This window comes from Protopterus annectens, chromosome 2.part1 (assembly GCF_019279795.1).
Source record: "Protopterus annectens isolate FY-2018-M chromosome 2.part1, PAN1.0, whole genome shotgun sequence".
Taxonomy (NCBI): domain Eukaryota; kingdom Metazoa; phylum Chordata; order Ceratodontiformes; family Protopteridae; genus Protopterus; species Protopterus annectens.
The window spans coordinates 1,664,099,150-1,664,112,623 of NC_056729.1; positions in this window are offsets into that span (position 1 = coordinate 1,664,099,150).

A 13,474-nucleotide genomic window follows, 5' to 3' on the forward strand; every position below is an offset into this window, starting at 1 on the left:
AAGGTAACCTATTTTTATTAAAAGACTGCACCCAATTTTAAACAGTTGTTTGAAAATAAAAGGTCTCAGGTGTCATCAATGGATGAGAGTACTATCCCCTGTGGCTGTTGTAAACAATGCCCCTTTTATAACAAAGTTACAAACTCTGGTACTTGATAACATCCTGAAAACTAAAATTATATTTCAGAAAGGGAACAGTTCCCCTACAAGATTTGTTTACCTGGCAAATTGTAATGGTTGTTCAGCATTCTATGCTGGCAAAACTGAGCGTGCACTGAAAACTCACATTTATGAAAACCTCTATGATATTGTCAACTGTTTATAATTTATTAGCCCTTATCTTCAAAACTGGCATTTGCGTCTGTTTCCTAGGACATGCATATATGGTGTGGGAGCCGCATTGCTGAATTCACATTTGAGTGTGAGCAGCTGGTTGGATGGGTATACAACCATGTGAGTCCAGGGCAGGTAGTTCCTGTAATTCAAGGAGTTGATGGCTGTAGAACACTCATCTTGACCCTTATGACTATGACCTGGGGAAAGTTCTACAGTGAAATCATTTTACAGGGACTAAATTGGTATGGCAAATAAATGGTACACAAAATAAGTCATTACAGTAATACATTATACCAAACAGTAGCAAGGCAAGACATTCAACAAATACAGTTTGACAGACAATGCGGTTTATTAAGTAATGAAGTAATTTAAGGGCACATTATGAGGGAAGATACAGTGTACCATGTTCTGGATGCATTGTACTTTAAAGCTGTGATTTGCAGTGTTAGCCAACCTCATGAAAACAGCTGCACTTTGACTCATTTTGCAAATATTGTGTAAGATTGTTTTGAATGCTTGAACGGCTTTGACGTTTTTCACATCTGTTGGCAGTTAATACCATTTAGCTAATCCTATTTTGGAGAGGATTTGTTTCTCTTTTGATTACTTTGAATCTAAGGCTACCCAATGCAATTGTATTTTCTTGGCTGTTCCTGAGGGGAATATTTTTGATCTCTAATTTGGAATAATATTTTCAGATGAGAGCCGAAAATTTTTAAAAACTTAGAATACTCAAATACGTATGCAATTCTGTAAGTGTTTTGCAACAAATATGCCTTTTCATATGAATGCAGTGATCGCTGTTCACATCTGCCAGAAGAACAAACTGAAGAATTTTATTTTCAGCTATGCATATTTTCTGTATGTTTTTTTTTTCCAGAATATAAGGTAATAAGTAAGAAGTATATTCAATTGTAGGAATTAGAACATTTTTGTCTAAGGGCATGCATGCATCTGAGTAGAGTAGGAGACGGAGTCTTCAGAAATGTTTTAATTGTGTCAGTACCTTACTGGAGATTTTATCCATATGAATACTAAAGTTTAATGGCACCTCACCGAAGTGTCATGTTTAATCATACCCTCACCTCAGGCTTCATGCCCACTAAGTGGCGCACAGCTACAGTTATCCCACTCCACAAGGGGGGATCCACCTTGGATCCCAGGAACTACTGCCCCATCAGTCTGACGAGCCTGTTCTGCAAGGCCATGGAACGTATTATCATGGAACTTATAAACAAAGACATTGGCCACCTTAAAACACTGGACCTCACCCAGTTTGGGTTCGTGAAGGGCCAATCTTGTCTCCTGAACCTGATTGACTTCTTCAAATCAGTCTCCAGAGCCGTGGATGAGGGTAAGACAGTCCACACAGCCTATCTGGACCTTGCCAAGGCCTTTGACACCATCCCCTACTCTGGAATCACAGATAAACTTACTAAGCTGGGCATTAATCCTTACATCACTCGATGGGTTGCCAACTGGCTTACTGACAGAGCCCACACTGTAAAAGTAGCTGACTCCAAATCCAGCTCCAGACAAGTGACAAGTAGAGTACCTCAGGGTTCAGTCCTGGGACCTCTCTTGTTTGGCATCTACTTCTCTGAAGTACAGGCCAACACTAAGGGACTCTGGCTGACAATGTTCACAGATGACTGCAAACTGGGAGCCATTATTGAATCCCCAAATGATGTCAATACTCTACAAAAGGTCCTTACAGAAACAGATGCTTGGTGCTAGAGCCATGGGCTCAAGCTCAATGCCAAGAAATGTATAGTTATCCCCCTTTGGGAACAAACATGTACCCATGAATTACCACATAGGTGGCAGTACACTAAACACCGAAAGTGTGATAAGAAACATAGGGACATAGGTGGACAGTGGTCTCACCTTCAATAACCACATTGCCACAACAGTCAGAAAATCCTTCTATGTGGTACACCTCATCACTAAGGGCTTTTCATCCAGAAAAAGGGAGGTTATTGTCCCACTGTACTCATCCCTCATTAGACCCATTATAGAATACAATGCCCCATTTGGTATGTACCTCTCAAGACATCTGCAACAACTGGAAAGGCCGCAGAAATACCTCACTAAAAGAATCACAGGCCTAAAGCAGATGTCCTATGCTGACCACCTTAAAAAACTCCAGCTATACTCTGTCACATATCATCTACTCCGAGGAGATCTCTGCTTAACATACAAGGCCATGTCAAACCCAGAGCTGTTGGACATGCTACACTTAAAGAAATCCCAATCCCTCAAAGCCGCACGCTCCAGGGATCTAAACCTTGCCATCACAATAAACAAAACATGCTGGAGGGACAGGTTCCTGACCCAGAGACTCCCCAGACTCTGAAATAGACTGCACATACATGTCAAGCAGAGCGCCTCTTTGGCCCTCTTCAAAAGGAATCTTGATGATTGGATGGGAGAAAGGAAATTCATCCCGGGGATCATGTCAGTCACCCTGCTAGACAGGGGTCCAGGGAAGTAAATAGTGTGGGAAGAAATAGCCTGGGAATTGTTATGACTAGGCTTGTATAGGCCCTTAGGCCGATAGCCTAGTACCAGCCTATGAACCTATGAACCTATAATGAAGGGTCAAAGGTCACAACAGTATTTTTTTCTTCCATAACTGTTTGAATAGCAATTTCTTTTAAATCTATTAAAACTGGGGGAGATAATGAGATGAAATACTTTGTGGAAGAGAAGATGATGATATTTGTTTTAGAACTGTTGATTTGGAGTTTATTATTACATTGGGTGGCTTTTTAAAATGATCTGTGGGTATTGTTAGCTTCAATTACCAGGTTATTGTCAGGGTGCATAGCTATATTATGATTAGGTATGCCATATCATTTATAAAAGGGGAGAATAAAACGTGGCCTAGAACTGAACCTTGTGGTATTTCTGTGTCCAGTGTCCTAGGCTGAGAAAATGAGTTGTTAGCATGGACTTGGGGAGGACAATCCTGTAAGTCATTTTTTTAAACCAGCATGTGCCGCTTTCTCCTAAACTGAGTTTGTGCAGCTTTTGGAGAAAGAGAGTATGATTTAGTATTGCAAAGGCACATGTCATGTCAATGAAAAAACTTGGAGAGATTTTTCCATTACTAATGCTAGTATAGTTGGTATCTGTAGCAGACAGCAACGTAGTTTGAGTACAAATTTTGAATTTGTAGCTTAATACAGCTTTATAATAACACCATAGAGACCACTGGAGTAGCTTCCCTTCTCACATATATACTATCTAACTTGTCATAAAGGATGTTTTTGATTCAGTTCCACACCATACATTTGTTAGCCAGCTATCAGACTAAATGTGACTATTTCCATTATTCAATGGATTAGCTCTTGACTTTCAAACCGTGCATTAACTAATGCAGAAGGTAACAAGCCATTACCTAAATCCATTTCTTTGGAAGTCCCAGGGAGTTCTGTTTTGATGCCCTATTTGTTGAATTTATTTATGACCACTGTTCATTAGTCCCACTGGAAAGGTGCTCAGAGTTTGCTGATGATGCCAAGTTTGTACTCTATACGTGACCAATGGATTTTGCAGATTAAGATGATCTCATGATGTTAGCAAACAGGAATAGCACCAAGTTCAATATTAAAAAGTGTTCCAAAGTTCTTTTTGGTAAATACAATGGAATTTTATAGTTAGTGCAATCTGCAGCTTACTAAATCTCTCTGGGTATTATTAGCACCAAGGATCTGTATTTTGATGCAAATGTTCAATACATTTGAGAAATCTCTTATGCCACAATGAATCTGATTTGGCTCACAGCATTAATTTCGGGAAGTACTATTTATACTGTATTTATATTACTTTTCCTCCACTTGACATTGCAATCAGTATATGTAATTGCTAGCTAACACTAAGATAACTCATTTTATCATGCTCTTGCTGCCACCTGTTTAATGCTGCCAAATTACATTAATTAAATCATTTATTGAGCCTTTTTGTTGACTGCGTAAGCTCACTGGACACAATTGCCCTTTCTCAGGAGTGACTTGAGGGCCCTGTCTGTTAAGTGACTTGCTCATAGTCATAAAGTAGGCAAATAAGGGTGGAAGGAGTCAAACCCTGTACCACTGGCACAAGAAGCAGCTCATAGCTGTAATACCCTGTGCTAACTGCCAAGTATGTAAAGTCACCATAAATCAAAAGGAAAGGCCTAATTTTTCAGAAAAATGCCGAGGTTTCATCTCAACAGGATAATTCTTGTTGAAAAGGTATAAGATGAAAACTTTTGAAGGTTTTCATTTGTAAAGTATGCAGTACCTCAATATACAATATTTGCATCTTAATAGTATAGAATACCTTGCACACATTGCTCTAGTAATTAGCACAGAAGATTAAGGCTGTGAGTTGTTAATTGGCCACCATTTGATTCTTTTAGCCTCCATTTGCCTACTGTATGATTCTGATCAAGTGACTTAACCAGCTAGTGCAGCTGGGCTGCCCTTGAAAAGGGTAACTTGCATCCAGGGAGCATACAGATTTACCAAATAAATAAAAATATCCATAAGCAAGTTTACAAATCTCAGCTGTTTTTCCCATCAACTTATAGTTATGGGGGATGAAAACCACATATGACACCAAGTTCTTAAGTTTTATTAACTATGCCAACATAGTCTGCTCTGTTGAGGAAGTCAGCTTAGGTTACTAGGGGTCCAGTATGTATGATGGAATATCCTTGATTTAATGGTCTTATTTCAATTAAAAGAAATTACACCAATATCCATGGTGCAGCAGATAACACAATCATCTTTGGTACATAAGGCTGTAGGCTCTATTCCTACAGCAGGTAGATCGATTGCTGAGACTGTAGTGTAGCATAATAGGGGTTCATCACTCCTGAGTATGTCATCCAACAAATGAGACATTAAACTGAGATCCAATCTGCTTGAGTTGGGGATAGCTCAAGTTGATGTAAAACATCCCTCAGCACCTATCAAAAGGAGTAGAGGAAATTCTCTGATGCCCTGGCTAAATTTCCCCTAGTAGTATAAATACCACTTTGGGTCTGCCCTGTAAAGAAGCTACCAGTCCAGTGGAACTAACATGATCAACAAAGGATAAATAAAAATAAAATCAAAACATTTCTCTAAGACTGTCAATTTTCAACAGACTGTTCTAATCAAGATTCCCGAACTTTCATCATTCGAGTCACATAACAACTTGCTTGAGTGATCCACATTAATGCATCTTAATGAGTCAACAGCTCAGCTAAAGCCCCCACCCCCACCCCGATGGAACTGTCTTCTACCCCACAAAAGCAAAATACTTCTTTTACTATATTCAACCAAATTCTGGAAAAATGTGAGTAACCATAAACTCATCCCTGATTTAGCACCCATTCCTCATGGAGAGGGGAACATGTAAATGTCCCAGCATATCCTTGTTTGGCCCATCTCTGTGTTATTCATATGCAAAATATAAGTGCTAAAACTAGAAAGAGATGTAATGCTATGTTTCTTGATATCCTCACAGATCAATAACCTAATAAGTAGTTATGACCTATGAGCCTATAGCTATTGCATAGTCACTGTCTGAAAACTATGCTTGTATGTATTTTTACAAATTATTTTTATAATGAGAGTGTTTTCGAAAAATGATAATTAACAATATACTTATCTTCCTCTATCAAATGTACAAAACCAGGAATCAGCAAGTAAGTTGATATTGTGTCAAAAGAAAGGCAATGCAGGCTTAAACAACAGATTATTCTTTAATAGACTATATGCTCATTTCCAAGTAGAAGTTCTTTAGTATTTTTAATTTTATTAGATCATATAATAAAAAGAATCATAAATGCCATAACAGTTGTGACAGAAAAGGCAATTTATCTACTAATGACATATTAAGTTCAGAATAATTTACCCAAATCTATGCAAACTTTGAGCTCTCTCATCTTAAACCACCTTTCTTTGATAAAGCCAAAATGATATCTCAAGAGAGACTAGGTGAGCCGATGTGCCAAATAAATTTCTTTCACATCCTTCTTACTTTATACCACAAGTATGCTGGGGAGAACAAATCTCCTTTTTAAGACAAAACTAAGTATATATATATATATATATATATATATATATATATATATATAAAACTTAATAAACTTAATTCTTCCAGAGAATCTGGAAGTTTACCATATTATTACACCATGTGCCAATTTGTTGAAATGACTGGACTTCACAATATTCAGCTGTCCTCTGTAAAGTAACAGAATAATAGCCACCTAACCATTTCAGTCATGAAACTATCTATACTTGGTGTAACATTGTGGCTGCTTATGCCAGATTTAAACATTATAGGGAAAAAGTGGAAGGTAGGAAAGACCTGACTGTGCTCATTTCATACACTAGAGAGTATGCTGTTAACAATGGATTCAAGCTTTACAAGTGGAAAACAGAAAGATATGTAAGGGTGAAACTAACTGTATTTTAGACCTAAGCTCCGTAGACTAGATGTGTGTGATCGCTTCTAATCCAAAAGGGATTTCGGGGAAGGAGGCCTACCATCTTCAGGTGGAAGAAGACATATTTAGCAGACTAGAGTTGCTATCCAGCAATGGAAAAATTTGATGAAGGCTTTTTACCTGTAAAATTTGCCTTGCCAATCCGGGAAATTAAAGTCTTCCCTAACTGCGTAGCTGTTACTACTTATATTGTGAAGGTGCTAAAGGGAAACACCTGTAAGTCTTAAAAGATTTCTGGACCAATTTTTAGACACTCTTTGTGTGGATTATTTTGTATCAGAGTGAAGCTATCCTGAACTGTTATTCATCTACAAAACATTTCATTTAAATTTTCTAATTCTCCCTGTTTTGCCAAGAAGAGCACATTTATGTTTATATCCCTTGTAAATAACCCTCCCATGGTGAATCTTGAAAAAGCAATAATTAAGAGTGCTTCTCTGACTACAACTGAACCGATACGGAGTACATAAGTCAGTGGCAGCTGGTGACTTCAAATCAAAGGGGGGCTGCAGGAGACAGCTGAATGGGTGGGGTCAAGGGGAAGGGGTGTGGCCAACTAGAAAGGGGAGGAGCTATGCTGAAAACCACAAAAACTAACTTTAATTAAATACGCTGCCCTGGGTGCCAAACCATCATTATGAGAGTCCAATTAAGACAAAAATAAGTGTAGAAGAATAAAAATATTTCAATGCATTGGCTGCATGACAGCTTACTTAATATCTAGATGGAAACAAAAGGTTGTGAGGCATGAAAAAATAAATTACATTTTAAATACATTACTGGAATGCCAGTCAAAATCAAGTATAGGAAAAACAAGCAGCCCTCAACTCAAACCACTTCTCCTTGCACTGCAGTTCTAATTATAATTTATATTCAGCTTTATTAAAGTACCAAGTAACATGCTGAAAGTAGAAATCTCTGTGATGCCCCCACTTGTAAAAATGTTTCTTATCCAAAAAAGACCTGCTGCCTGACAACTATCTACTTGTTTCATGGGAAAAACATGATCAAAGTAAAAAATGAAAAGCAAACAAGAAACAAGCTCAAGATACATTGCTTAAAGGATTACCATACAGGTTATGGACCACACATGATTGGCATTCTGTTTAGTTTATGGGTAAAGGCTGTAGAGATGACTGGAAGTCTCCAACAAGTGTGAACTTTTTAAAAGAATGTAATCCTGTCCTTCAATACCAAAGGCTTATACATTATCTAGTTAAGTATTCTCTGCATGGCAACAACAGAAAGGCTTTCAATGTTGGCAATTCTTTAATAGTATGCTTATTAAAGCTTACTTGCATCTTACAATCTCAGACAAGCTTACCTTATGGTCATTAAAGCACTGCTACTTAAACACAGAGAAACAGGCACTTTGAGTAATAAGCATAAATCTGAGTAATAAGCATAAATCAACAGTACAAAAATATGACAGAAACCAGACCATTCTGCAAAATCAAGGACAGATGAAAAGCCACTGTATTACTTGTGTCTACCTTGGATGGGGGGCACACTGCACATTTACACTGCATAACTACTCCTTGCCTTGCTTGGACACATCCAGAGTCACTACATGGGGGAGAGGGGTGCAACACGTATGTCACAATTTGAAATGTCTCTGGCTGACAGTGATGGCCCTGACACATTTGTCATACCTCTCAACCTCAGAGCAAGAAATCTGGACAACGCCATACACAGAAGTGGGACAAAGGCCCAAAAATAAGGACAATTTTTAAATATTGCTCTAATAAACTTAGAAAGATAATAGAATAGGTCTTGCATTAGTATGAATTTTCTGAAGGGTATAAAATCTGAAACTCAAATATCTGTCATTATTTTCTAACTTCAGTCTTTAATGATTTGTCACTAATTTGCCAAAACACACAATTTTATGAAAAATGGACCAAAAATGTGATGCAAAAATATGAAATAGCCACACAATACAGCTGGGGACCTGTCAAAGAAGGGACACTTTAATATTAGTACTGCTAACTTGAGCAGCTGACAAAATAAAAGAATCTACATGCATTTCAAGTAATCTATAACTCTGATTATTATAATTATTTCTTAATTGTAAACCCTCCATGTTTTCTTCCAAAATTGCTATTTTGCGGAAGGATTATTAGGGGGAAGAGCAACATTTTGAGCCAAAATCGGGGACAGTTGAGAGGTTGGCTATGCCTAATTCTATAAAGCAATTTGCATGTACCTCTCAACCTGTTAATGCAGTAAATCTGAACAAGGCCAAATATATTGGGGGAACATATAAACAGTACTAAAAATTGCTCTTGTATAAATTGAGACAGTTGATAGAATAACAGTTCTTACTTTAGCATGCATTTTTCTGAAGGTTATGAAGTCTGAAACTCAGTGTATCATTATTTAGTGACTTAATTCCTAAATGATTTGCCAGAAAACTACAAATTTTATGAAGAACAAACCAAAAATAAGAAGCAAAAATCTATTCATTCTTTGAAAATCTGGACAGTTGGGAGGTATAGTTCAGCTGGGCCTGTCTCGGTTTGCTGCCATTCCAATGATCCATTACTTGGCTATTTCACTCCATTTACCATAAACACTAATGTGCATACTGCTTTACTTCTGTGATGACTTGGACTTCATTTGAAAGTTTTATTTTTTATTTTACAGCACAAACACTAAGACATCTGCTAAACAAAGCAATGCAGTCTCACAATGAAAAACAGACTTAGCATTAAAACTTCTCTGCCCTTGAAACTCACATTTATTGAAATAGCATTGAAACCCACATTCAAAGAAAATACATTTTGCCAGTGGCAGATAAAGATTAATTTTGGGCTGTTTTCAAATCATAGGCCCCTTGCATATGAAACATACATGTGCTCTTTGATACACATTCCTCATTGTACTAAATTTATATTCCTTGTACAATACAGTACAGTTGTTAGAGGGCGTTTTAAATTTGTTTTGAACATTTTTCCAGTAAGCAATGAAACAAAACGCATGCAACCATAATGAAAAAACTGCCCAGTTCAGAACATTTCCATCATAAAAGTCTACTCAGACTTCCACAGTCCACCATTATTAGTAAATATGCACAATTCTACAGTCCACCATTATCAGTAAATATGCACAATTCTACAGTCCACCATTATCAGTAAATATGCACAATTCTACAGTCCATTATCAGTAAATATGCACAATTCTACAGGCCATTATCAGTAAATATGCACAATTCTGCAGTCCATTGTCAGTAAATATGCACAATCTCTGAAGAAGTAAAAGTCATCTAAATAATTCCACATTAAAAAAATCTGTAACTAATGAAGAGGTTGCTGCTAGCAAACACCTTTATATTTCATGGTTTCATCGAAAAATAAAGTGTCTGTTGCCCCTCAGGAATAAATTGCCTATATTACATTAAAAAAAATGATAAGCTAGTAATATTGCAAGAGGAAATGGATGGCAAACTGATAACAGACTCATAGTTAGTATCTTCACAAGGAGAACATTCTCAGTACGGCAGCATCGATCCCTTGTGGGAGTAGAACCCAGAGCCTTCTGCATCAAAAGCAAGTACACAACCTATTGTGCTATTAACAAGGCAAGCCAACTTCACTTAAGCAACACTAAACTTCTGTTCCCCTGCAGCTCTCAGCTCCTTTTAAAATCTGCTCAATACTCAACTGCATCTCAACTTCGCAGCACAAGAAAACTGGAAAAATCCAAAATTTATTGGGGGGGGGGTCAAAAGCCCAAAAACCAGGGACACATTAAATATTGCTTGTATAATCTTGGAAAATTGCTAGAATAAAATGCTGTGTTACCACCATACATTTTACTGCCAAGGTCCCTGTGCAAAACAGTCAGAGCAACATACCACTATGCTAAATCAGCTGCTTTGTGAAAGAAAAATGCTGTGTTACCACCATACATTTTACTGCCGAGGTCCCTGTGCAAAACAGTCAGAGCAACATACCACTATGCCAGATCAGCTGCTTTGTAAAAGAGAGGAAGACTGAAACTTAAATGGCTATCATTTAGTAAATTCAGTTCTCACCATAGCTGTCAACCTCGTAGTACAAAACATCTGGACAAACCCAGTAATGAGGGAATACAGCCCTCAAACATATTCAGTGAATTCAGTTCTTGTCATAGCTGTCAACCTTAGCACAAAAAACCTGGACGAAGCCAATAATGGGGGAATACAGTCCCAAAAATAGGGACAAATTTCAAATATTCATCTTATAAACTTAGAAAATTGCTAGAATAAAAGGTTGTGTTACTATGTATTTTCTGAAGAACATGAAGTCTGAAATTCAAATGCCTGTCAATTTTACTTCTGACAGAACAAAAACAATTTTCAGAAGAGGCCCAGGGAGAAATACTGCAGACACGTCTTTGTAAAATGGCAGGGCACCAGAACAAATCCACACAAACACATGGAGAAGATGCAGACTCCACACAGAAGGCACCCCATCCAAGAATCAAACCAGAAAAGCCTATAGATGCAAGGCAACAATACTACCACTGCACCATCAAATATGTAAGGAATTAAAACATTCAGAAACCTGAAGTTTGAAATTCAAATGCCTGTCAATTTTATTTAACATTTTTTAATCAGGACAGTCTGACTTGGAACAAAAAAAAAACAATTTTCAGCAGAGGCTCAGGAAGAAATAATACAGGCATGTCTTTGTAACATGGGAGGACACAAAAGCAAACCCACACAAACACAGGGAGAAGATACAGACCTCACAAAGAAGGCACCTCAGCTAAGAGTCAAACCTGCAGCTGTGAGGCAACAATGCTACCACTGCACCATCAAATATCAAGCATTGCAATATTTACAAACCACAGATATTATGAGGAACAGATCAGATCAAATATGAGGCAAAAATCTGCAATTTTTTTACAAATGGTGGTGGGTAGGGAATTCAGGTCTTTAACACCTGCATGCAAGGTACAGGGTTCAAGCCTGAGGTATTCCCTACCACCCACACACACACACACACACACACACACACACACACACACACACACACACACCTGTAGTAGCAAACCACAAAAACTAAATATACTGCCCTGGGTGCCAAACCGTCATTATGAGAGTCCAATCAAGACAAAATGAAGTGTAGAAGAATAAAAATATTTCAATGCATTGGCTGCATGACAGCTTAATATCTAGACGGAAACAAAAAAGGTTGTGAGGCATGAAAAAATAAATTACTTTTTTTAAATACATTAATGGAATGCCAGTCAAAATCAAGTATAAGAAAAACAAGCAGCACTCAACTCAGACCACTTCTTGCACTGCAGTTCTAATTATAATTTATATTTAGCTTTATTAAAGTACCAAGTAACATGCTGAAAGTAGAAATCTCTGATGCCCCCACTTGTGAAAATGTTCCTTATCCAAAAAAAGACCTGCTGCCTGACATCTTCTTGTTTCATGGGGAAAACATGATCAAAGTAAAAAATGAAAAGCAAACAAGAAATAAGCTCAAGATACATTGCTTAAAAGGATTACTGTACAGGTTATGGACCACACGATTGGCATTTTGTTTACGGGTAAAGCCTGCAGAGATGACTGGAAGACTGCAAGTGTAATGAGACTCTTAAAATAATGTACTCCTGTCCTTTATTACAAATACTGGCATATGCATTTCAATACCCAAGGCTTATACATTATCTAGTTAAGTATTCTCTACATGGCAACAGAAAGGCTTTCAATGTTGGCAATTCTTTAACAGTATGCTAATTAAAGCTTACTTGCATCTTGCAATCTCAGCCAAGCTTACCTGATGGTCATTAAAGTATTGCTACTTAAACACAGAGCAACAGGCACTTTGAGTAATAAGCATAAATCAACAGTACAAAAATATGACAGAAACCAGACCATTCTGTAAAAATCAAGGACAGATGAAAAGCCACTGTAGTACTTGTGTCTACCTTGGATGGGTGGGATTCTCTGCACATTTACACTGCATAACTACTCCTTGCCTTGCTTCGACACATCCAGAGTCACTACATGGGGGAGTGGGGTGCAACAAGTATGTCACAGTTTGAAATGTCTCTGGCTGACTTGTGATGGCCCTGACACATTTGTCATACCTCTCAACCTCAGAGCAAGAAATCTGGACAAAGCCATACAAAGAAATGGGACAAAGGCCCAAAAATAAGGACAATTTTTAAAATATTGCTCTGATAAACTTAGAATGATAATAGAGGTCTTGCATTAGTATAAATTTTCTGAATGGTATGAAATCTGAAACTCAAATGTCTGTCATTATTTTCTAACTTCAGTCTTTAATGATTTGTCACTAATTTGCCAAAAAAACACAATTTTATGAAAAATGGACCAGAAATGTGATGTAAAAATATAAAATAGCAACACAATACAGCTGGGAACCTGTCAAAGAAGGGACACTTTAATATTAGTACTGCTAACTTGCGCAGCTGACAAAATAAAATAATCTACATGCATTTTTGAAATAAAAGTAATCTGATTATTAGTTATTTCTTAATTATAAACCCTCCAGGTTTTCTTCCACAATTGCTATTTTGCGGAGGGATCATTAGGGGAAGAGCAAAATTTTGAGCCAAAATCAGGGACAGTTGAGAGGTTTGGCTATGCCTAATACTATAAAGCAATTTGCATGTACCTCTCAACCTGTT